The 25920-nt window shown below is 37.9% G+C and overlaps 1 protein-coding gene across 10 annotated transcripts in view; it reads right to left on the bottom strand.

Annotated features, from left to right (window-relative positions):
* LOC104969531 (uncharacterized) overlaps positions 1-25920 on the bottom strand; it is a 238519-nt gene that overhangs the window by 131890 nt on the left and 80709 nt on the right. For 8 of the 10 annotated variants that reach the window (XM_059890150.1, XM_059890151.1, XM_059890155.1 and 5 more), the window contains 2 exons: positions 18194-18272; positions 5945-6082 (listed from right to left, as the gene is read on the bottom strand). The gene's annotated coding sequence lies outside the window, so the exon portion shown is untranslated. The remainder of the gene's footprint in view (positions 1-5944; positions 6083-18193; positions 18273-25920) is intronic. The other 2 variants (XM_059890154.1, XM_059890153.1) reach the window with 1 other exon arrangement.

Genomic DNA, 25920 nt, shown 5'->3' with positions numbered 1-25920 from the left:
GAAAAGTTGAAAGTGAAGTCGCTCAGTCGTGTCTGACTCTTTGCAACCCCATGGACTGTAGCCCACCAGGCTCCTCCGTTCATGGGATTTTCCAGGCAAAAGTACTGGAGTGGGGTGCCATTGCCTTCTCCAAATTCCTAAAGCTGCTAATGTGTATTTCAGAGTCAGCACAGATTAGTCTTATTGACACTGTTTCCTTCACTGTGTGTGTTTCTACACTCTACTCTAAATTGGCAGTCAATTTTTTTTAAATCTCTCAACATACAGAATAGAAGTTTTATCATCAAACAATTTACTACTTGTTTTTAAAGGCATAATTTTACAATACAAGATAGATTCTCAACTAAGAAGGTAAAGATTTCCCTTCTAGAGGTCAGGCCATTGAGTTAACCATGTCTTTTGACCCTAACTTTCCAGTCTGTGTTTTGATTCACAGTAGCTCCATAGATATACCCATTCATGTCTCTAATGGATTAGTATCCACTTTTGTTGCAAATCATTTTGATATCTATAGCATTAATAACAATAATAGCCAACAATCACTGAGAGCTTATAGTGTATTAGATGTTTTTCTGTATTTTATATGAATTTATGTGTTATTTGAGTTGGGTACTCTCATCATATACATGAAGAAACCGAGGCACAAACGCTTTAGTGAAGTCACTTAAGTCACCAAGTGGGCAAGTGGCTGAGCCAGAATTCTAATCTAGAAAGTCTAACTTCAGAGCTATAATGTTTAACTGAGACCTATGAACATGGACAGATCTACTGATCTTATCATTATCTGATCACTAGGTGCACCTGGCCTTGTTAAATGCTGGAAGAGCCCATTAATGCCACCCCTGTGCAATGGCTGATACACAATGCTTATGGGAGGATGCTATTTATTTTTCACATAGGTCAAATACAGAGGTCTGAGAGTCAAGGATTAGAAATATAGGTGGCTCTTTTTACACCTGGAAATGTGGCTTCAGGAAAAAAAATTGACAATCCCAAGATAACAGGCTCTGATAGATTAGGACTGAGCTAATATAGTAAACTAATAGCCACATGTGGTTATTTAAATTTATTTTAGTTAAAGTCAAATAAAATTAAAAATTTAGATCTCCAGACACACTAGCCACATCTCAAGTGCTCAATAACTACACCTGACTAGTGTCTACTTGTTGAACAGTGCCGACATACTGTCACTCTGCTGGGGACTTCTAGTCGATAGCACTAGCTTAGCATCTAAAAGTAAGAGAAGACTGAGTCTGACGCTGAAGGCTAAAACAAGTGTCCAGAGATGGCTGTGCCGGGGACAACTTCCTAAGCAGACCCCAACTGTAGCTGGGCCTGAACTGTTTCTTCCAGTTTAACCTCACAGGTCACTGTTACCTAAGCCTGATTCTGAGAGCCACCTGATTTCTCTCTGACAAAGTTCTTTCCTGTTTAAGTCACCCACAGTTGCATTCTGTTGATTCCAACAAGAACCTTTCCTGATAGAAGGTCCTTTACTTAACATTTCATAAAACTGAAAAACTCACACTTTAGGAAATGACTGATGTTGGATTGTTACATATTAACATAATTGTCCTTGAATCTCACAGGATAATTACCTAGGGAAAAAAGCAGGTGTGAGGACAGAATAATGTAGATCTGAGAGTGGTGTGAAAGGTTAATTTTTTCTCTCTTGGCCTAGTGACTGGGGCACCCGAGGACGCTCCAACTGGTGAGATGAATTGATCTGGCCAGGAGGAAGAAAGCCAGGGGCTACATAGGGTGTGTTTTGTGAGACTTTTATGGCCTACAGGCTCAAGGGTAAGTATATCTAATGGCAAATAATTCCAAATCGTTGATAAATCTTCATGAAAATGACAGCCTGTGCTGTAGAGAACTACATGAAGATTTTGTTCTGTACTCAGGTTGGATGGCCAAAGGAAAAATGGGAGTTCCAAAGTAGTGATCATTAGTAACAGACAGCTGGGCCTGAATGAGTGGATACTTTATAAGGACCATCTGGGTTTAAGCCAGTAATGTAGCACATTGATTAAAGGGGCAGAGTTAAGAACTAGACTGGATCTGTATGAGAACATATGTGAAACAACACCATTGTGGGTGGGGGGCAATGAAAAATATACCCAAGTTTTCTAAAAAGACTCGGACTCTTACAAAGTCCCATAGATACTCAAGGTCATCATAATTTGGGTTTTAATAGAAACATAACCTTACAAATATTCAGAGACTGAAGAGGCAAATGACACTTGGATTGTATATAGAAGACTTGATACCAGATATTCAACAGTAGAATGGACTTGTATAGAAATAAGGTACTTGTTATGGGAAAGACTCAGCTAGAGATGAGACAAGCAACTGTCAGCCAGGCTGTGGAAAAGATTTCTGTGCAGGTGGAATTTCAAAAGCTTCCTCTCACCCAAGACTTTTTGAACCTCCAGTTCTAACAGAATAGCCTTTACAAACTAATGTGATTTCAGATTTCGAGATAGCAAGTTTTTCCTAAAAACACAGAGAAAAACAAGAATATCCATTAAAATACTTGGAATTTAGGGGCTGGACTCTCCAGTTTAACTCACTTCATGCCTGGCTCTTTCCATTTATTTTTCTGTTTCCTTTTGCAGAAGCACAGTAAACTGTGATTTTTGAGTAGTGTGAAAGCTATTAAAATGCCTTAGAAGAAAGGTAAATGATTCTTAACACTATTAGAACTTTAATCAGAATTGAGTAAACAAATCTTGAGAAATACTAACCCTATTTGCTATAAAGATTAAAACACGGCTCTATAGAAAAATAATCATATAAATCATTCTGATTTCTACAGTGTTCGGCGTATTTACATTTCCAAGAACATTTCAGTCAGAGACTGAACAACTCAGGGAAAGAGAATTATGGCTGGGCTTCCCAGGACACTCACATGTGCAACCAACTCTGTGGACATGCTTGGAATCTGTTCCTGGCCTGGGATCAGATATATACATAAACTTCTCATAAATTCAGACCATATTTCCAGCCTATCTGTTTCCAAGAGTAATTCTTCACAAATGCTGGAAGGCTGCTTGATGTTTTACTTATTTATTAATGACCCACATAATCTGTAATTTTTCATGCGTTAGGAGACGTTAGGTCTACCTTAATCTCTGTCTATTTTACCTTTCACATTCGGTTTTTCTTTTAAGCCATCTCCCAGCATCAATTATAATGAGATATCAAATGAGCACTTAAATTTTACCAATGTTTTTTCACAAATTCATTCAGCAAACATAAAAAGCCCACACACCAATAATTTGCCTTACGATGTTACCACCATGTGACATTGCTTGCACTGTTATACACGTTCCTCTTTCTAATCGCATGTGTTCTTTTTTCTTGTGAGTTTTGTACTTCGTCTCCACAAGTAGACTATGAACTCTTGGTGGGCAAGGTTAATATTCTGTATATGGTCTAATAATGTCTGAAACATACTAGATATGAAATAATATTTCCCAATTTTATTTTAAACTGTGAATTATTTTATATAAAACATAGCAAAAGTCAATGAAAGAAAAGCATCAGTGAGTCAATGTTATTTTTAGTACTTTGCATGAATTAACTTATTCAATCCTTACAACAGCCCTTTGATATAAATAGGTATTCTTGTTGTTGTTATTATTTCTCCTTTACTTATGAGAAAACTGAGATACACAATGTTGAGTAATTGGCCCAGGGTCACAAAATAAGTAAGTGAAGTTAAATTTGAACTCAGAGCACCTAGCTCCTGAGCCTAGCTCAGTCGTGTCCGACTCTTTGCGACCCCATGAATCACAGCACGCCAGGCCTCCCTGTCCATCACCAACTCCCGGAGTTCACTGAGACTCACGTCCATCGAGTCAGTGATGCCATCCCTTCATCTCATCCTCTGTCATCCCCTTTTCCTCCTGCCTCCAATCCCTCCCAGCATTAGAGTCTTTTCCAATGAGCCAGCTCTTCACTCAGCCACAAATATGTGCTGATGTATGGCAAAACCAATACAATATTGTAAAGTAATTAACCTCCAATTAAAATAAATAAATTTATATTAAAAAAATAAAAATAAAATAAAACAAAAAATTAAAAAAAAAACAAAGATGGAAAACAAGTTGAAAGACCTGGAAAATGTTGGGTTTTTTCTCTATGTTTTCTAAAAATTTTTTATCTGGAAGATCAGATAGTCAAAGGTGGCAAAGAATTTGAATAAGTTTCTTCCTCTTTAGCATGGCCACCAAACAAGCACCCTCCACCTGTATATGCACTGCAATCCATGGGGTCACAAAGAGTTGGACACAACTTAGCAACTGAACAACAATCCTTGCACATAAGCAGACAGCATTAAACGGAGGCGGCATTGGTGGCTCAGTGATAACGAATCTGCCTGCAACGCAGGAGATGCAGAGACATGGGTTTGGTCCCTGTGTTGAGAAGATCTCCTAGAGAAGGAAATGGCAACCCATTCCAGTATTCTTGCCTGGGAAATCCCATGGACCGAGGAGACTGGTGGGCTACAGTCCATGGGGTCCCAAAAGAGTCAGACATGACTGAGCCACTAAGCAACAAAAAGGCAGTGATAAAATATAGGCTATAAGCTCTCTTCACTATACCCAAGAGAACATAGCTCCACATCCCACAAAATTAAGGATAAACTCACCTTTAATGTTTCTACCTGGCGGTTATTCAGTTATAAACATCCTACCTCAAAATCTTAGGGTCTCCTTATGTTTCTGCCTTACTCTGAGATAAAAATGACACCAAGATTATAAGTCAGTCTAATTCCTCTTCCATACATATGTCTTTGAATATTTGAGACATGCTCACCCTGTCACTCATTCTTTCCACCACACTTAAAATGATCCCTACAGAGACAATTTCTATCACAATTTCACACACTCTTGTCTTTGGGGGGAACTGGTTCTGCTCCCTCATCCTATTAGATGTGTTCTGAATAGCAGTTGTCAATTTCTCGCTTGACCTTACTCCATGGCCAAAGTATTTGACTAAAAGTACTATAACACTTAAAAGGTAATTGGTTGCAAGTAATTAAAACTGTTTAACAGTAGCTTAAGCAAACAAGGATTTGTTTTTCTGACCTAATAATAATGCTGGAGGTAGAAAGTTGCTCACATTAGTTTTAATGGCTAAAAAACTTGGGTCTATGCTTTTGTAATTCTCTTGGCATTTCCCACATGCAGGTTAACTCATGGTCACCAGTTGGCTCCTGCAACTCAAATTATATATGTGTTCTAAAGTCAAGAAAAAAAAAAAAAAAGCAGGAGGAGGAAAGAGGGCCCCAGTTAATTCCAATCATTTTTATCAAGAAAGTAAATGGATTTCCAGAAACTTAAGCAGCGTACTTTCCTGGAAATCTCATTGGAATGAAGTAGGTTTCAAGGATATCTTCAGTTGCAAAATACACACATGCAAACATAAAAATTGAAGAAAATATAGAATAAAATTGTAATGCTTGGCTTAAACTAATCATGATAAATTGCACGGTGCTGGACACACTACATCCCAAAACAAACTCAGGGTTCTGTTCTCAATAAGAAGTAGGCATTAGATAGGCAGGTAAGCTCCAAGCCTGTCAAAATACCCCATCACATGCCCGAGTGATTTGTCCATAGATGAGCACATGACCCAACTAGCCAACTTTGCCTTTATACAAGATTATTGAAACTCCCTGAAGAGAGCCGCTTGTAGTCACAAATCAAGCCTAATAAAGAATTTCACATGAGAGAAGGAAGCTGACACAGGAAAAACTAAAGACAAGAGATAGAAAAAGAAAATCCAAATAGTGCTCAGGTCATTGATTCTTACAGTCATTTTTAAAGCCTATTTTACATCTTCACTTAGTTATAGGATCCAATCAACTTTCTATTTTGCTCAAACTAGATCAATTTAGATTTCTATCCTTTGCAACCAAAAGCTCATAACTAACCTATTGCTTAAAATATTTCCCTGCTTCCAGCTTCTTCTGACTTGTCCATGCAGCACTGAGTCCTTAAAGTTGTTTTCTTAAACACAAATCCAGTGATGCCACCAAGTGATCACCAATCAGTGAGGCTTTCCCCATCACCTGTAAGATTAAATTCAAATAATTTAGTATATTAAAATGTAAATTGGTGCATCCACTATGAAAAACAGTGTGGAGGTTCCTTAAAAAACCAAAAATAGAGTTGCCATATGATCCAACAATCCCACTCCTGGGCATATATCTAGAGAAAATCATAATTTGAAAATATACATGCACACCAATGCTCATTATAGCACTATTTACAATAGCCAACCCATGGAAACAACCTAAATATCCATGATGAATGAATGGAAAAAGAAGATGTGGTATATGTATCCAATGGAATACTACTTAGCCATAAAAAAGAGTAAAATAATGCCATTTATAGCAACATGGATGAACCTAGAGATTATCATACTAAGTGAAGTCAGACAGAAAACGACAAATGCCACAGAATAACATATATATATGGAATCTAAAATATGATGCAAATGAACTTATTTACAAACAGAAATAGACTCACAGGCACAGAAAATAAATTTGTAGTTAACAAAGGGAAGAGAGGATGGAAAAGGGATAAATTAGGAGTTGGGATTAACAGATACAACTTCTATATATAAAATAAACAGTAAGGTTCTATTGTCTAGCACAGGACACTATACTCAATATCCTATAATAAATCATACCAGAAAGGAATGTGAAAGAGAATATATATATGACTGAAAAAAAGCCATTCATAACTTGGCTCATACACAAATCCAAGCTTTCGTCATATAAAACTTTTAATACTCCTAAACCATGCCATGCATTTCCATGCCATGATCTCCTTAATACAGGATGTTCTTCCCCATGTTGTCCAACTAGATAACTTCAATTCCTCAGAATCCAGCTCAGCACAACCTGCTGAGCTTCCCCTGACCCATACAGGTACACTCACACCTAAACATATATATGCACACCACAAGTAAAATGTCTCAGCCATGTCACTTTCTCAGCTCCAACTGTACCTTTTACATACCTTTATCACAACATGGATCAAATCATAGTATCAAATCCTAGCTCAGTATGAGTTCCACAAAGTCAGGGACTGGGAAAATTTAGTGAATGTTTGTTTAATTGATATAAGGTGAAATTTTTGCACAAGTGGAGGAAATCATCTGAAGTTTTCTGCTGTTTGTCTTATTTTCAATTTAATTCCTTAGTGCTTTTTTTCTTGATTTCCTATTGTAGTCAGTTCCCATCTTATAATAATGTTACTGACATTTTATAATTTAAAAATATATCTATGCATAATGTGTCTATGTATAATAAACCTGGCATTGTGTTTAGCTCAGCTTGGCAGGTATAAAATATTTTGATAATTTGTTTCTATAATTGGAAGCTATCCTCCCATATTTATGTATACTTTAATAATCAATTCTATATTTCTACAAAATGTTTCAATAATACATTGAACAAGACAAAAGTTAGAGTTGTGTGGGACCCTCAATAAGATCCTTATATAAAGCCAATATTGATCCACTGACCAATAGCCTTTAAACCTAGTTCTCTTTCCTAATGATTAAAAAAAATTTTTTTAATTGAGGTATAACTGATGAGTCTAGTTCTTTATCTCACTGTGAGTTCATCATCTAAGTAGAGCTTCATCCAAGCCACAGTTATTAACCTTGCTCTCAAGCATTCATTAATTTTGGAATGAGATTGGAAATACATAAGTAAATATGCCAATTTAAGAGATGAAGAAATTTAGCTTCAGAACAGCCACATACTTGTGAAAGTTCATGGAACTGATAAGTGGGAGTCAGGTCAGTTTTCTGACTCCAAATCCAATGATTGTTTCATTGCAAAACAATCTCAACTGAGACTCTATCAAATGTCCTACTAAAATGAAACACTGTACTTATAATATTTTTCTTATCTACCACTCAACAAAGCTGATTTAAATAGGAAATGGTGTTTCTTTGGTACGATTTGTTTTCAGTGAATCTGCGGAATTTCTGAGCTAGCACAACTTCTTTTTCTAGATGTTTCCCAACCATCTGTTAATAATCTAGTTTAACTCTAAATATGTCTTCTGGTTATCCAAGATGCCTCTAGTCAGTGTTTGCTCAACTCCTTATAATCCCAGAAACTTTTGTAAACTTTTTTGCTCAAGAGCTATATAATCCAAGGAGGCTCAACATTACTACAGAAACATCAGCAAGTGAGCTTAACACCAACTGTAACTCACTTTTTAAAATCTAGGAATAGTCCCTCCGAAGTTATTGACATGAACAGTTTTAGCATTCCTACATCAAAAGGGACTTACAGACAAAATCTATTTGGAATAGAAGTACTACCCTTCTTGTCTTGAATTTGCATGCAGAGCAAGCTCTCTGTTTTGATTCAGAGTCTTATGTATTTGGTATATTTGGAGGGCTTATGGAGACTGGGGTAGGACCAGTCCTTTGCCACTGGATCCTGGCCAGTTCCTTCATACGCCCAAATTCCTCTCATCTAAGTGACATGCTTGCTCTGTAGTCAACAAGCCCAACAACTGAACAGAAGCCTGCTAATTGTCCAGACCACTCATGCCTGGCTGCCAGTTGGCATCTCCCCATGGCACAGTAGCACACTGCTCAGTGAGCAAAGTCACTGTAGACCAACCTGAGACACTTCCATCCCCCAAGGGGAGCACAGCAGAGGGACTCAAAGACTTTGCCAACCAGAAGTCTGAAGACTTCATTTCTCCAGGGAGAAGCAGCCTGCTAGGCAAGCCAATAAAATCGCAACCAAGAAATCCAGACTATAAAATAGTTCTTTGTAAAATTCACACTCTGATGGAGGTAAACGACTATCCTTAAATCTTCTCATTTTGATTGCAGTCGAGCAAAGAGGAGGAGGAGGAGGAAATGGAGGGGAAGAAGTAGAAGAAGAGGAGAAAGAAGCTTTACAAGGCAGACTGAGAAACTTAAGTTTCCAATTGAGAAATTCCTTGGAAAACAAGTGGTATGTCTAACCCTGGTACATATTATACCTGCTGTCTGAGTTTGCCTATATGTCTATAAACCACGTAATTGATTGTGCATTTTATAGACACACACACCCACACACACACAATTTTGGTTTAGCAAGGAAAACAACACAAATCCAGGAACTCTGTTTCTCAAGCTGTCAGAGAAGTGGGGCAAAAAACAATTACTGCTCAGACTAAACCAGCATTCTATGTTTATAAGCTAAAGAGCATTTCCTTCATCTGATACTGTCATGGCCAATTCTGGGGGCAATATGTCCCTAGTATGGTTCTGTATGCCCATTCCTAATGAGATCAATTCCAATTCTTTTTGGTAAATTTTGGATTTTTTTCCTCTTAAAAAGGAATATAGACACAAACGATGACTCTAATATGTGACAGTAAAGAACTAGGAAGGAGGAAAACTCAATTTCATGGTTTTGTCTGGTTTTGATGAAGTTAAGATGAAGTGGGGAGACTATGGTTTCATCTTTTCTATGCAAGTCTTTGGCATAGAAGTCTTGGAAGCCAGTCTCCTTCTGCCTTAAAAACAGTCTCTCAAACACCAATGTAGAAGTGCCCCTCAAATTTTTTTTTCATAACCTATGAGTAATCCTAAATATGACTTTTAGAGCACAATTTTAAAACTCAATAAAAACAATCAGCCATTTTCAAACTTTTTCAGGACTTAGAAATGATGTTATTTAATTAAATTGATTGGTCCCATAAAAGTAACAGTGTATCAATCAATATTTATGTGTTTCTAACAGGTTTATGGAGAAGGCAATGGCACCCCACTCCAGTACTCTTGCCTGGAAAATCCCTTGGACGGAGGAGCCTGGTAGGCTGCAGTCCATGGGGTCGCTAAGAGTCGGACACAACTGAGCGACTTCACTTTCACTTTTCACTTTCATGCATTGGGGAAGAAAATGGGAACACACCCCAGTGTTCTTGCCTGGAGAATCCCAGGGACAGGGGAGCCTGGTGGGCTGCCATCTATGGGGTTGCACAGAGTCAGACACTACTGAAGCGATTTAGCAGCAGCAGCAGCAGCAGCAACAACAGGTTTATAAGTTAATTATTTTAACTTTTTATTAGTTTTTCTTCAAATTCCGAAGTTGATATAGTAAAAGATTATTGAACTCAGAGGCATATATGTTAGGTTAAAATTTCCTGGATAGTTGCCAACAAGAATGTTATTTGCCTGTATTGAAGTGAAACTATATCCCTAATGTTAAGTCCTGACTTCTTTCAGAGGCAGGGAGAGGTGGGGGTTTCCTTAATGTGGAAACTAAAGGATTAGCATCAGGAGCTTAGAGAAGACTTTCAATTCTCAAGATATCCTTTTTTGTCTACCCTGTAGGTTTGCCCACAGAGTTAAACACTTGGAAAAACATTTTTGCAAAGAAAAATGTGACACGATTGTTCATGGGAAATCTTAACTCCACCCAGGAAAAGATAAATGGTACTCAAGAACTACTCTTTAAGAGTGAGGTGTTTATTGAAATAAGGGAGGCTAATTGTCAAAAATGATGAGAAACAAATGTGAAAAGCCCCATGTTTGGAACTCTGGCTACATGGAGCGTTTAAACAAGCATATGCTGTATTTCAAAAGAAGAGGCATAGTTTCAGACATTGCCATTTTTTGGAAAAAATGTCCAGCATAAGAATGAAAAAAGATTTAAAAACATGGCTGCCAAAGAACAAGAAACAAGGAACATGGCTGCCAAAGTTATCTTCTCTGAAACACTGGAGCTCCATTTTGATATCAGTTTGGCTTTTTTATAATATTCAGTGACATCACAGACCAGTCTAGCTGGAGACGTGCTAAAGGGGCTGATATGTGAAAACTGCTAGAGATAGAATTCTCTATGGATATGAGCTGTTTAGCTCTGCTTATCCAAGTTCTTGATCTTTCCAAGAATCTATTAATTTCCAGAGCACCCTAAAATAGTTTCGTAAACCTGGCACTATCGACATTTTGCAAGGTTAGTTCTTTGCTGAGAGAAGGACTATCTTGTACACTGTGGGATTTTAGCAGCAATTGTGGCCTCTGTATCCATGCCAATAGCAGCTCGCACCCAGTTGTGAGGACCAAAAATGTCTCCAGGCATTTCCATATATTCATGGGTAAGGGGATGGGGATTCGAAATAATTGCCCCTGGCTGAGATCCACTGTCTTGGAGGATAAAACATTAATTTAGGGTTCTCAGAGAAATTGTGCATTATATGTTTGCAAATGTATTCAACAAGGGTGCAAACTCCATTAGTCCAGGAAAACATAAACCTGGCCCCCACTAAAAAAGGCAGTAAGTTCATGATTCTCCCATTCCCTTCAGGTGTTTAGAGCTATGTGTGGTACTTCCACAGATTTTGGTCCTGACTCCATCATTTGTTGCTGGTTTGACCAAGGCCTTGTTATCTGACTTCTCTAAGCCTCAGTTTTTCTCATCACAAAATGGGGACAATACCTGCCTGAGAGTTTGTTATAATGATCAAAGAAAACCACTTATCTTAGTATCCATGCTTGGAAATTCCCTCATAAATCATCATTTGTTATTATATGGCACAATTCATATTCAGCTTCAATGAGGTAGATATATAATCCCCTTTTTATAAAACCACAAATTCAATCAGGACTAACAGATCTCATTAATGGGAACAAGTTTAATAATCATACAGTGGGACTTACAAATAACTAGAGCTCTCTCCAGCTTTCATTTTGACTTGCCTTTAGTTTCCTTCCTGTTGGATGCACATGAGTCACTGGTTTCTGAGCCATCAGCCCAGTTTTTGTTTTTAGTGGGAGTGCCCGGGAAAATAGTCAACATCAACTTAACTGCAGTTTGACAAACCACAGGGGTGTTTCAGTAAACATGTAGCATGCTGAGCTGTGTGCCCTTAGGAATCGGTGAATGCTGACCAAGAACATCCTCTTTGGGGGCCCACCCTGTCGCCGTAACACAGTTCAAACAATCCCCCGAAATCATGGAGGGATTTGGATTGTTCAAAGCTTAACATCAACCAGAAAATCCACCAGCATGAGGAGGGCTCTCACAGTGGGCAAGAGCGGACAATGCTTCAAGCGACAAGAAGAAACAGGCCCATCTGGGTGTCTCCCGCTCATTTCTGCTAAAGTTTCCCCAAAGACCATGCTGCTCAGGATTGTGAAAGGGGACCAATGACTTCTTTGAGAAACAAAATATTTTTTACAAAAGCTTCCCGGAGGGATTAGGATGTTTACAACACTTGGAGAACAGCCAAGTGGGAGTAAATTCCAGCACAGCATGGAGAAGTGATCAAGTTTACAACCTGTGGGCTGGATCAAGGGCGAGCGTGCCAAATATCTCCCCCAGAGTGGCATTAGCTGGAGAGATCCCACTTCGGGGGGATTTTATAAGGAGGGGAAGATGACTGCTCATTGACAATCATGTCCATTTGGGGGAATCTCAGCTTCCCACAGCTGTGCGAGCTCAGGAAGGCCTCAGCTGAGGAAAAGATGGAGTCTTCAGCTTGGAGCACCAGTGAAGCCAAAGAGGTGGCAGCTGCCCCTCTTCCCTGCCAGGCTCATCTTCAGCAGCGAGGTGCCTACTCATTTGTACTGGCAAGACCCTGCCAGGACCAAGACACAGAAGGACAACTCACGTTAGCATGGGACAACGACAAATGTATCCATTAAATGAGGAAGAGTTGAATCAGCCAAAGAAGACCCTCAGTCAAAGGGGAACACAAACTCTGACATCATAGCAGTGGGAATGTGGGGTGAGCATTTCTCCGAAGAAGGGGATAGCTGTTCCTGTTCCGAGCTTGCAAAGCTAGAGATGGCTACTCAGAGATTCAGTCACTTCCCACAGATAACCTTGATGTGGAGCAGTGTCAATGCTTTAAATCAAGCCCACTGGCTGCTTTTGTAAATACTGTTCATTGGATACAGGCAGACCCATTCATTTATGTGTAATCCGTGGCTGTTTTTCCCCCTGCGATGGCAGAGTTAAATAGTTGTTGTAAAGACTGTAGGAGCCTGCAAAGCCTTTATCTACTATCTGGCTCTTTGTAGAAAAAATAGGCTGACTCCTGCTTTAAATAATTTTCTCAGGGAATATCTAGAGTTAAAATATGGCTGAAGTAAAACCAAAATGGTTACAGGTTTGACAAACCTTTCCCCTTCCTATATTTCTATGTATTTATTCCTGTACTTACTGTGAGACACTTCACTGTTTATACCTCCTCTTTTTAAAAGCTAAAACGTATGAGGCAATGTATTTATGCTTTAAACTTGCCATGTAGATTTGATAATTTATAATAAACAAATAACTAGGCTCCCATTATGCTGATTGTTCAAGAATCACATATATCCCAACTTCAACTGTTTTTTAAATAAGCAACTAATTTCAGATTACAAACAGATAAGAAAGATCCTTTCATATATTTAAATCTCTTGCAAAGTCTCTAAAGTTTGAACAAGATTTGACAAAAGTAAATGCCTACACTCTTGCTAATTTAATTATTACTAGTTAAAATAATTGTATTTTCCCCAGGCTTGCCTTAGATGCCCATGGGACTTGTCTATAACTCAAGATTTCAAAAAAGACTGATGCTAAAGGCTCTATGAGGGATTTCCTCCTAGTCTTCATGTTCTCTCCATAATTGCTAAAATTGCCTCATAATCGAACTGGATTGTTATTAATAGTTCATGAGAAGGCTCTTGTGGGTTTCCTAATGAGCAACATAGTCCATGCCGTATTTCCTCTGATGTTTCCTCATAGTCTATGAGTTAATGACAAAATGATCGGAAGTAAAAAATAAAACAGGAAGAACATTCTACAGTTTTTTGTCTCTAGGAACTTTCTTGATGCTAAAGTTCACATTGCTAATGATTTTTCAACAATGGTAAAATTTAACTTAAAAAAAAAAAAGAATTTATTTTATTTCAAAACAGTCAAGCAACCAAACAAAACCACTTACTTTGGGTCTGCTATATTCAAGCAAAGCACTACTTTGGGCACTGGTGGCTCTAAGAATATCTGAGATAATATCACTCTTCAAAATACTGCCAATCTAGGGAAAGATAATCAGATACATCTCAGTTCACACTTTGAAAACTAAGTTTTTGTGGAGGAAAAGCAAAATGCAACGGGAACATAGTATAAAGAACAATTAATTCCAAAGGAGAAGAGGGCAAGGTGCCTAGAAAATACTTCATAGAGAACATGCATTGCCATTCAGTCTTACAGCTTCTCATGGGTGTTAAAGGGTGGGATGGAGGGTTCAGGTTCACTGCAGTTTGTGGAGAGAAAATGTTATGAACAAAGGCAAAGAGGCGTGCGAGTCTGTTTTGATCACTTACTATACTGCCTTGATATTATTTATTCACGGGCCTGCTTTTCCCCACCAGACTTTCAGTTCTTAGGAAGGAGCTATATCTTCATCACTGTACCACCAGAGCTTCACATCATAGTGTGTCTTGAGTTCAGCAATGAATCAATCATGTGATGCAATTCATGACTCAACTTATTTCAGGTGCAAGTCAAAATTTCCAAATTCAAGCTTTTAAAAAACTATAAATTTTAACCCCAGCCTAAATCTTACTGGTTTACCAGGTAAACCTCTTAGATCCTCAGTTTCCTAAGCTGCAGTTGGAAATTGGGGGATGGTCAAGGGCATGGCAGGGGAAAATTAACAATATATCACAGGGATTGAGATGAAATGAGATAATACATATCAAGCACCTACCTAACTTCATGCTGGACCCAGGAGATAATTAAATTGGCTTCATTTCTTTTCTTTTAAAATAAAAATAATAATAATAATAATAGTGCTTTCCACATGCTCTACACTAGTATAGACATTTCTAAAACTATGTTCCAAGGACTCACTTCCCCTGTGAGTTCTTCTAGAAGTGTTTCATAGTTGAATGCGTTTAGGGAATTCTCTCTAAAATGTTCCCCTCCTGGAGAGCTACAGGGCACATCAGCAAGGCTAGAAAATGTCCAACAATAAACAAGTCTGTTTAGCTGTATTTATCCCAATGCTCCTCAAACTTATTTGACCACAGACTTTCTCCATGATACTACCACCCACCAAGACAGAGTTGATGAACTCAGATCTAAAGAGGACATTCTGGGCTCATCACTTTCACTCTACCACCCACCCTGCAAATATTCTTGTCCTTATTCACATCTGATTACATAAGTAATGATAGCACAATGGTTGTTTTTTGTTGTTGCTGTTGTTTTGTTTTCTGGTTCTGAATAGCTGTTTTACTAAGTTATGTGTCCTGCTCTAAGTGCAGATTAAATATTCCACCTTCCATTAATATTGAGCACTTTTTTAAATGAAAGCAAAATAATCAAGAGCTATGTTATTTAAGGTTTAACTTTTAGTTTTATCTTAAATCTGTACTGTTTGGGCTTATATTTTTATTTTTAACACAGAGATTGTTCCAGAAACATCTCCTTAATGGCTCATACCACCTATGGCTACCTGAGCTCCTCATTGCTGCCGCCAGGACTGAAAAGGACCAAACACTGCTATCATTTGTCACTCAACACTAGCTAATGTGTCCATGTGGGATTCAGCCTTCTTTCAACACAGTTTCACTTTTTACTTATTTTACTTTCACTATTATCCATGAATCCCAGCCTGAGGGCATTTTCATATTGCAAAGAATATCATATGTAATAATGATGCCTCTTCTCTCACACTGTGAAACCAGTAAAATAGAAGTAACTCTTTCATAAGTTCAGAAATCTAGTTCAAAAAAAAAAATACCAGAAAGTTTTTATAGAAAGTATTAAGAAGCACTAGTAAATTATCATAAAATATATAATTTTTTTAAATTAATGTTTACCTTTCCATTCTCCATATTAACATCCCACACCAGATTCTAAGTTCCCTGGGAGCTGAAATAATTTCCAACTTATCTTTTTACCTCCAGGGCTTAGTGTAGTGTTTTGGATATAGTACATTCTCAAATATTATTTATTGAACTGAGCTGAATTAATCTTTTTAAAGAATTAATTTTTTTAAAGATTTAAGTTTTTTAATTTCTTTTTAAAGAATGAAGAATTCAGTGGAAGTTGTTTCCAGGGACACCTAGGTCTCTGAAGAGTAATGAACTCTAATTTCACTTTTGTTGTTCAGTCACTAAGTCATGTCCGATTCTTGGCGACCCCATGAACTGCGGCATGCCAGGCTTTCCTGTCCTTCACTATCTCCCAGAGTTTGCTCAAACTCATGTCCATTGAGCCAGTGATGCCATCCAATCATCTCATCCTCTGTTGCTCCCTTCTCCTCCTGCCTTCAGTCTTTCCCAGCCTTAGGGTCTAATTTCACACCGACTTGCTAAGTCTTCACATGAATATGATCTGAATAAATCAGTAGGGGAAAAAAATATGGCCCAAATGTCCTGAAACTCAAACCATTCTTGATACTTAAAGACTCAAGGAAAAAGAAAATGTATATGACTTTTGCTTTAGAAATTCTTTTAGTTTGATAAATAATATCTCAATTATCCAGAATTAATAACTGGGTATTATCTTGCTTTTCTCAACTTTCAGGAGAAAAGGGTAAAAAGGAGAGAAGGGAAGAGAAAAGAGAGGGTGAGATAGATCAAAAGACAAGAAGGAAGGGAGGGAGAAAAGGTGGGAAGAAGGATGGATGGAAGGAAGGGAGAGAGGGAGAGTGGGAGGAGGGAAGATGCTGTTATCAAGTTTTGCTGTTTATTTCAAAAATAACTTTGACTGTTTGTTCAACAGTGAGTCTAAATTAAATTGAATTCCTCTATATCAATTTTTTCAACCTTGAGTATTGTACAATCAAAAGGGAAATTTTTGATCATTAACTTATCTTTACCATCAATCCATTATTGGTAAAATGCAACAGTAAATCCCAAAATATAATAATGTAAAAAAAAATAAATTTTCACTGAATTTTAAAAATATTTTTCTTATATTTGCTTCTGTATTTACTAATATTGAACATTTACAAGCTGCCTCAAGAAGATCAAACCAGTCAATCCTAACGGTAATCAATCCTGAATACTCATTGGAAGGACTGATGATGAAGCTGAAGCTCCAACACATTGGCTACCTGATTCGAAAAGCTGACTCATTGGAAAAGACCCTGATACTGGAAAGATTGAAGGCAAAAGGAGAAGAAGGCAACAGAGGATGAGATGTTTGGATGGCATCACCGATTCAATGGACATGAACTTGGGAAAAGTCCGGGAGATGGTGAGGGACAGTCAGACACAACTTAGCGACTGAACAAGAAGTACCTGAACATACCCAGACAAGACAGATCCACACCTGACTTTCACTCCTGGCCTGAATATGGTGAGTATTCTGACTGCATCCTCTCAGGCTCTATTCATTTGCGTGTGTCCACTCCTCTACGTGAAAAGGGAAGGTCCCAAACTGCCACCAATTCTCTGTAACCAATTATGGTAAAATCATCTTTGACGTAGCACTCCATATAGCAAAAAACATCAAGTTCATTTATGTAGTAAGTTCACTCTTGTTAGTGTCTTCATGACTCCAGTTTTATAATATCAAATAAACAACCACGATTTGTTAAAAAGCTTAGTCAATAAAAAGGTTTTTCTATTGTAATTCATTATCATAAAAGAAAAGTTCTGACGTTACAACTGGCAAAAAGCATCTCAATGGCTATCTGGGGACAATTCTTGTTTTGCCATGAGACTGGTCACAGGACATGAAGAGTTAGATACTGACTACTTAGGTGAACTTTCAATGTTGAAACAGTTGTAACACAAATAGAAACCCTGAGTCCATACAGCAATCTTTAGGTGATCTGGCATACACTGAATATACATTTTTAATTTAGTGAAATGAAAACAGAAAATCATAAAAAAAAAGTTCTCATAGAACTTACACACACTGAAAAACACATCAGAACATTCCAATTTGAAAAAAACTGCTGCAATAGATTTACCATCTTGAACATTAAACTTATTTTTAAAATAATGATCTTTAGATACGTTTAGACATTTCAATGATCAAAGAAACTCTTGACTACACAGACTTTATTTTCTAAAGTAGGAAAATGCTTTGGCTTATGTTTGAAAGTCTTTTTAAAACAATTTTTTAAATTGAAGGTGGAGTTTTTCCTTTAAACATTGTTTAATTTGAAATTTTATTTTATCAATATGGTCCACTTACCTTTTTCTTTTTTCTACTGGAGTTTAGTTGTCAAGACTTGTAATGCAGCTTTTTAGTAGTAAAATCATCCATCCAAGACCTAATAACAAGGAAGCTCATGAAAGATGGCTTGCAACATTTTTTTCAGTTTTTTTATGCTTCTTTTAACATAGTTTTTAAAAATCACTTTGTAACTAATAGGAAATATCTAGTTCTTTTTTAGTGACTCAAAACTTTCCTTTAAAAGCCATATTGGCTTCTTTCTATTGCTGACTATTTCTTTTTTCCAAATTTGATTTTTTAGTTGGAGGTATAATCATTCTTTCAGGAAAACTATTACTTTATCTGAACATGTCATCATTCAAAATGGCTATGTCTACAAAAAAATTGAAAGCAGAGCAAAATATCAATGTTCAGTAAAAGAACTATGAAAATATTTGGAATCTAGTTTTTCTTCGTAGCAAAAAGCAAGTTTGCTTTCCAGAACACCACCCAGATAGCATCAAAACACATTAACTAACCATATGGACCTATTTCCAAGAACCAATTTCAGAGTCACTGGGTTTTCTGATTTTGGACAAGATAATGTCATTCCTTTTGACATGATTTGCTAAAATTCAAATTTAATGCAACCTGAACTATCATCATTATCCATAAATACTGGAGTTATCTTGTATTATGAGATCTAGCATAATTTCTGTTTTTCTCTGATGTAACCAACCTCCCATTCTGGGATGTTAATTTATATGAAGGGGTAGATTTAGAAGTAAATATTAAATTACTCTTAAGGCATGGAAAATTTGCTCATCTTAAAGAGTTTTTTGGTTTGATGATGCTTGCTTAATTTGCTTTCTTCTTATTCTCAGAGTTAACCCAAATCATCAGTTTCTAATGCCTTAATTGCAATCATGTCCAAAAAGTTAATGCATGAAAAACCAACAAAGCAACTTCAAGAAAATCATTAGGGCACTAGACTGGCTATTAATGATGATGATAATGATAATGGTATTTTATACCTCTACAGTGTCTTTCATCTAAGTATCTCAGAGAACTTTACTAATAAATACTTTGATTTTACCCAAACAAATCTGCTTTTCCAATTATATGCACTTCTGTAAAACTGCTTCAAATATTAGCATTAATCATAAACCCAGAATCCCTCAATTTTAGCATTTCAACCATTTATACACTTAGCTTATTTAAAGAATGAAAGTGAAAGTCATTCAGCTATGTCCAACTCTTTGCAACCCCATGGACTATACAGTCCATGCAATTCTCCAGGCCAGAATACTGAAGTGGGTAGCTGTTTTCTTCTCCAGGGGATCTTCCCAACCCAGGAATTGGACCCAGGTCTCCCACATTGCAGGCAGATTCTTTACCAACTAAGCCATCAGGGAAGCCCAAGAATACTGGAGTGGGTAGCCTATGCCTTCTGTAGGGGACTTCCAGACCCAGGAATCAATCCAGGGTCTCCTGCATTGCAGGTAGATTCTTTACCAGCTGAGATACCAGGGAAGCCTATTTAAAGAATATTTGTGCAATTTTTGATGTTCTAGAAACAGCTTGCTTCCTGGGAATTGATTACTAGTGTTATCAAAGTTAAATATCCATTATTGTAAGAGGTAGCAGAATAAATATAGATCTATGTATCTCTTTTCTAGATCAGGAATTGAAATTCTAATGACCTGGAAAAACAAATCTTTGTGAAATTGCTCTGATCTCAATAAAACTTTGGCTTTTTTTGTCATTCTTTCAACTTGAATAGCAAAACTCTTTGTATGTTTTTTAAAATACGTGCACACCCACACACCTTGGGCTTAATAGTGGTCTGACATATTGTAAGGCACCCTGAATGTGAGAGGACTCTAAGAGTGATCTTTCTTCCTCTGTGCTGTGCAGTCGTCCCCTCCCAGGTGGTACTAAGGAAGGGGTATACCTTAGAGAAAAGGGCAGCCTTGACCAGGGGGTACATTATAATCTGTTGTGAAAGGCATCAAGTAGCTGATGGTCTCCTGTTAGAACCTATAATCAGGCTCCCCAGACTCATCTAGAAACAATTCAAAACACTTGACTTGGTTATTAGTCAGTGTTTCATAAAAAAACACCACAAACTCTCCTGCGTGTGGATGCTCAGTTGTGTCCAACTCGGCAACTCCATGGACTGTAGCCGCCAGGCTCTCTGTCCAATCTTTCTGGTAAGAACACTGGAGTGGGTTGCCATTTCCTACTACAGGGAATCCCCAGGGATCAAACCCGCATCTCTTTTGTCTCCTGCATTGGGAGGTGGGCTTTTCATCAGTGCACCACCTGGGAAGCCCACTAGCCTGCAGGATTGCACTGGGACGACCCAGAGGGATGGTATGGGGAGGGAGGAGGGAGGAGGGTTCAGGATGGGGAACACATGTATACCTGTGGCAGATTCATTTTGATATTTGGCAAAACTAATACAATTATGTAAAGTTTAAAAATAAAATAAAATTAAAAAAAGAAAAAGAAAAAAAAACAGTTAAGGAAGTTCTTAGAATAATGCCAGGCCCCTCATGATTGCTTATGACCCAGGGAGACAATCCCATTGAAAATTAAATGAAAACAAAACAAAATAGAAAACAGAGTGATATATAAAGGAAGTTCAATTTCTGCCTTATGGCCAGATCTCTTACCCTGGTATCCATGGATCACCACCTCTCTAAAAAGATTTCAGATGATCTGTAGACAAAAATGGGGTTGAATATATACATGGTCGGGGTTGGCCAGGTGGTGCTAGTGGTAAAGAACCTGCCTGCCGATGCAGGAGATGCAAGAAATGCTGAATCAATCCCTAAGTTGGGAAGATCCCCTGGAGGAGGGCATGGCAACCCACCCCAGTATTTTTGCCTGGTGAACCCCATGGACAGAGGATACCCTCAGGCTACAGTCTACAGGGTTGCACAGAGTCAGACACAACTGAAGCAACTTAGCACACACACATATACATGGAATTTTTCTAGGATCCGTTCCTCTTATCAGAGACTCCAAAAAGTCCCTGACCCAGGAAAGTTCAGAAACCATTGCCTCATAGCCATAGAATTGTTGTCAATAACAGTAACAAGACAGGAAGATTCTCTCCTTCCTTCCCTAATTATTATATCCTCACAAAAGTGCCCCCCTCCACCATTTTTTTTTTTTTACAAATTACAATATTTGATCATTTACTATTTGGTGCTAACAATTTCCTAATGATCTTAATTGCAAAGGTAAGTGTACAGCTCACTACCAGGGACTACCATTCCCTGGTCACACTAGCCTAGTTGACATTTTCTCCTAGTTCTTATTTTCTTCCTCTCCATCCTTCATATCTGTAAATCCCCAACCACTAACTTCTGGATAAACAGATGTTAGAATGCTGATATGTAGATTTGTGTGCCAAGATGGAGTTGCAGAGTATCTGTGAGTTCTGGTCATGAGAGTTTGTTAAGTAGCTCCAAGCTTAAAAGTATTTACTGTAAGTTAGGGTATGATCCATTTCCATTTTATAGATCAGAATAGGGTTCTGAGTGGTCAAATGACTTGCCTAAATTTATCCAATTATTATAGGAAAGAGCCACAACTCAATCATTTCATTGGATGTTGTTATATCTGTACATGCTTCCTGAAACTGAGGCACCAACTGGCAAACACAAGAGCATCTCACATGAAATCATGTTGAACATAGTGGAGTAAGAAGAGGAAGGAATCTGGGTCCTAGGTTTGGTCTTAAGCCATGATATTAAACATACAACTATTCTACTTCTGGGTTTGTTATATGAAATAATATTGGGTTGGCCAAAAAATTTGTTTGAGCTTTCCATAACATCTTACAGACAAACTTGAATGAAATTTTTGGCCAACTCAATACATTCCTTTACCTTTTAAGCCACCTGAGTTAGTTTCTTGTTACAGCATAAATAACCCTGAGAGATAAAGACAGGTTATTTTAGGTAGTAAAAGTAAATCAAACACTCATGTAAAGGCCTGGTGGAAAGAAAGTCTGAAAAGGTACTCTGGGTCAGATCATGATGGATATTGAATTCCAGGCCCAAACATTGGTACTGACTCAGTACAGGCTTATAGCTACGAGTATAGATTTAGAGTTGTCTGTCTAGGCTCAATCTTTGTTTTCTGCTTGTTAGCTAAATTACCTTGGGAAAATGATTATTTTAAGCAGTAATGTTAGAAGGTGAATGTGGTGTCATTGTCCAGGGTGGACTGAAAGTTGGAAGAAATTGGTGTCAGTGAGTCTGGTCAGAAGATTGGTGTGATGATCCAGTAATGAAGAATGAGAGCTATGCTCTGGAGATGGTGAAGGAAATAGGAATGGAAGGATGAAGGAATTACTAAGAAGCTGGACCTGGTGATAGGCTGCATATGGGAGATGTGGCTGAGGAAAGAGTCAAATCTCGCCATATGATTTCAGCACTGGAAGTCTGGAGGGGGGAAGGGATAGGGAGGTCTAGTGTGGTAAGAATAGGGAGTGGGCAGGGGAAATGACTTCCCAAGATCTTCTTTGTGAGTTTGGCACTCTGTTTGGTTATAACTCCTCATCTGAAATCTCATTTTATGTACGATGTGCCAAAATTCTGAGAAGTTAAGGAGCTTCTCCTAAGCTACATAGTCAATGACAAAGCCAAAATTTAGTCCCAGCCATTTTCACTTCAAATATCTTGAGAGCCACTCATGACTAGGACAAGAAATAGAAAAATCAGAAGGAAATGAAAAGGTTTTAGGGAGAAGACAAAGTTCAAACTATAGATGCTTAATACAGATAGGGAATACAGGAGAGATTGTGGATAGGGCTTAAATAGAGATATTTTTAGAATGACGGCTTTTTTGAAAGCCATCAGTTGAAAATAAAATATGGAGTGAGAAAGAATAGGTAAGTACTAAAGACAGAGAAGTATGAAAAATGACTGGGAGGACAATTAGGATGGTCCAGATATAGTGAATTCCAAGGGAAAAGTGTGTGGCAAGAGATGAGGTTCCATAATGATGCTGCTTGAGAGACTAAGAGCGTTAGGGGCTGAGAAAAGGGTACAACAAGAAGTGGCTTTTTTTTTTTTTTTTTTGGTGGCTTTCAAACAAGAGATCCCAATAAGTTTGGCAAACATATATGCTAGATTATAAGATATATGAGTCAGTGAAGGAGGAATTGTGGACTATTAACAAAAGGTCTCAATGGTAAGAAAAGATTTGACAAGAAGGGGGAGATCTTTTCTTGTTTACAGTAGAAAGAAAAGAAAATAATTTGAAAATAGCTTAGAAAATAGCTGAAGGTGTCTAGAGAAAGAGTTAAGGAGACAGAAAGGAGGAAGGAGGAGGAGGAAGAAAACGAGAAAGAGGGATGAGGGTAAGAGAAGGAAGAAAAACAGGAGTGAGTATGGAGGTAATCTGTATGTAAACTGTTTGGAGTCCAAAAGATGTGAGTTCAGACATGAGTAAGTAGTTAACTACAGGACAAAGGAAAGTGCAGGCTGTGACTTTGTCCTGCAACACCTAATGCCTTCAGGCGAAAGTGAGGAGAAAACAGGCTTGTAACTTGCAACCCGTGACTCAGGAAAATGGTGCAGGAGTATCAGTGAAAGCAGCACTGAAGTGATGCTGGAGTTCGTTTCCCGACACAAGCTCCAGAGGGCACTCCCCATGGAAAGAGTTCAGAGTTCTAGCTGTGGCTCTGCTCTATTTAGTTGGGAGGTCTTAATTTCCTTTTTTTTTTTTTTTAATCATAAGGACACCATTTTCTTTTACCTATATAATGGAACACTTTGGCTATGGCTCCTTATGGTTTGCTATAATTTCATATATATATATGAAATTATATATATATATATATATATATATATATATCACAAGAAGATGACACCGATGATGATGGTGATAAATAACAATAATAGTTATTCAGTTCAGTTCACTTGCTCAGTCGTGTCCAACTCTTTGCGACCCCGTGAATTGCAGCACGCCAGGCCTCCCTGTCCATCACCAACTCCCGGAGTTCACTCAAACTCGTTATAGCAACAGCATATAAAAATTATTTGTCCCTTTCTATGGTGGGACAGACATATTTATACTTTCTACATACATTATCTCATTTAACCCTCCCATCAGCCCTATGGGATTTCTATATTTACACCCAGTTTATAGAAGAAACTCAGATATAGTGATTTAGTTGCCTAAATTTAACAACCAATAAGTGACAAGGCCGGAATTCAACCTAGCTAACCTGACTTCAGATAAAGAATTTTGAAAATAGCCTTCTATTTTGCCATGTATTATTACAAGATAAATTAAGTCTTACATTCTTAAAACCTGGTGTAAACAAATTTCAACAGAGGATATGTTTCAAGTGTATTTATTTTTATTACTAAGGCATCTGTTTCGCAGATCCCATTGACTCTTGACTCCATGGTGTTTCCATAGTTTTGTTTGTTTTCCCACTTAGAAAACAGCACCCCCCACCTTCCTGTAGCTTCTTAAGGAAGATAAATGTCTGAAGTTGTTTGGTATTTTTTTCTGTGAGCAGCAGCATAGTTGATCTGGGAAGGATGCTTTTCCTCTAATGAGCAGCGTTGGCAGCTGATGCCTCAAACTTGTTGGCTGACCCTGAGCCGATGAGTATCAGGCAAAGATGATGAAATGGAAAGGAATCCAGATCTTCTTTGACTTACCATGGGGTTACATCCCAATAAACCTATTATAAGTTGAAAAGCATTTAATACAGCTAACTAACTAAAAATCATTGGCTCACCTACCTTAAATATGCTCAGAACACTTAAATTAGCCTATAGTTGGGTAAAATCATCTAACAAAAAAAAAGCCTGTTTTATAACAAAGTATTGAATTTTTCATGTAATTTATTGAATAAGGTTCTGAAAGTAAAAATCAGAGTGGCTGTATGGTTAGGAAAGGTTAGGATATATGGGTTTTATTACACCATGACCACTGATTGACTGGGAGACACAGCTCATGGCCATAGATCAGCATCAGGAGACAGTATCTACTGTATATTGCTGGGCCCAAGAAAAGATAAAAATTCACAATTCCAAGTTCAGTTTCTACTGAAGGTATATTGCTTCTGTACCATTGTGAGGTCAAGGAATTCTAAGTTGAACCATCATAAAGTTGGGGACCGTCTGTATAACTCTTTAAAGGCCAGAGAAAATTCTTCACTATTTCATAAAAATGAGGAATCAAACTTTGAATGGGTTCCTCAGAGTGTCATTTTAACGACTCTGCCTGAAGTAGTCTTTGGGCTAAACTGCAAGCAAATTGTGTAGGGTAGGTGATATTTTACACTAAGAGCTAGCTGCATAGCACCAACATAGGATTCCAGACTGTTAATCAAAGTCTTAAAAGCCTGTTCCAAAGAGCCCGCCGTGCTTGGTAGGATATCAGTGCTTTCATTACTGCTGCAGTTCTAGAAGCTTATTTGTAGTATCTTCAAACTCACGACCCACTCCAGTACTCTTGCCTGGAAAATCCCATGGATGGAGGAGCCTGGTAGGCTGCAGTCTATGGGGTCTCTAAGATCGGACACGACTGAGTGACTTCACTTTCACTTTTCATTTTCATGCATTGGAGAAGGAAATGGCAACCCACTCCAGTGTTCTTGCCTGGAGAATCCCAGAGACGGGGGAGCCTGGTGGGCTGCCGCCTATGGGGTCGCACAGAGTCGGACACGACTGAAGCGACTTAGCAGCAGCATTGAGTGTATCATCAAAACTGATTATCTTATAACT

Source organism: Bos taurus, chromosome 9, assembly GCF_002263795.3.
Source record: "Bos taurus isolate L1 Dominette 01449 registration number 42190680 breed Hereford chromosome 9, ARS-UCD2.0, whole genome shotgun sequence".
Classification (NCBI taxonomy): domain Eukaryota; kingdom Metazoa; phylum Chordata; class Mammalia; order Artiodactyla; family Bovidae; genus Bos; species Bos taurus.
Note: the sequence above shows the minus strand (reverse complement) of the source record. Positions and strands in the feature narration are given on the sequence as shown.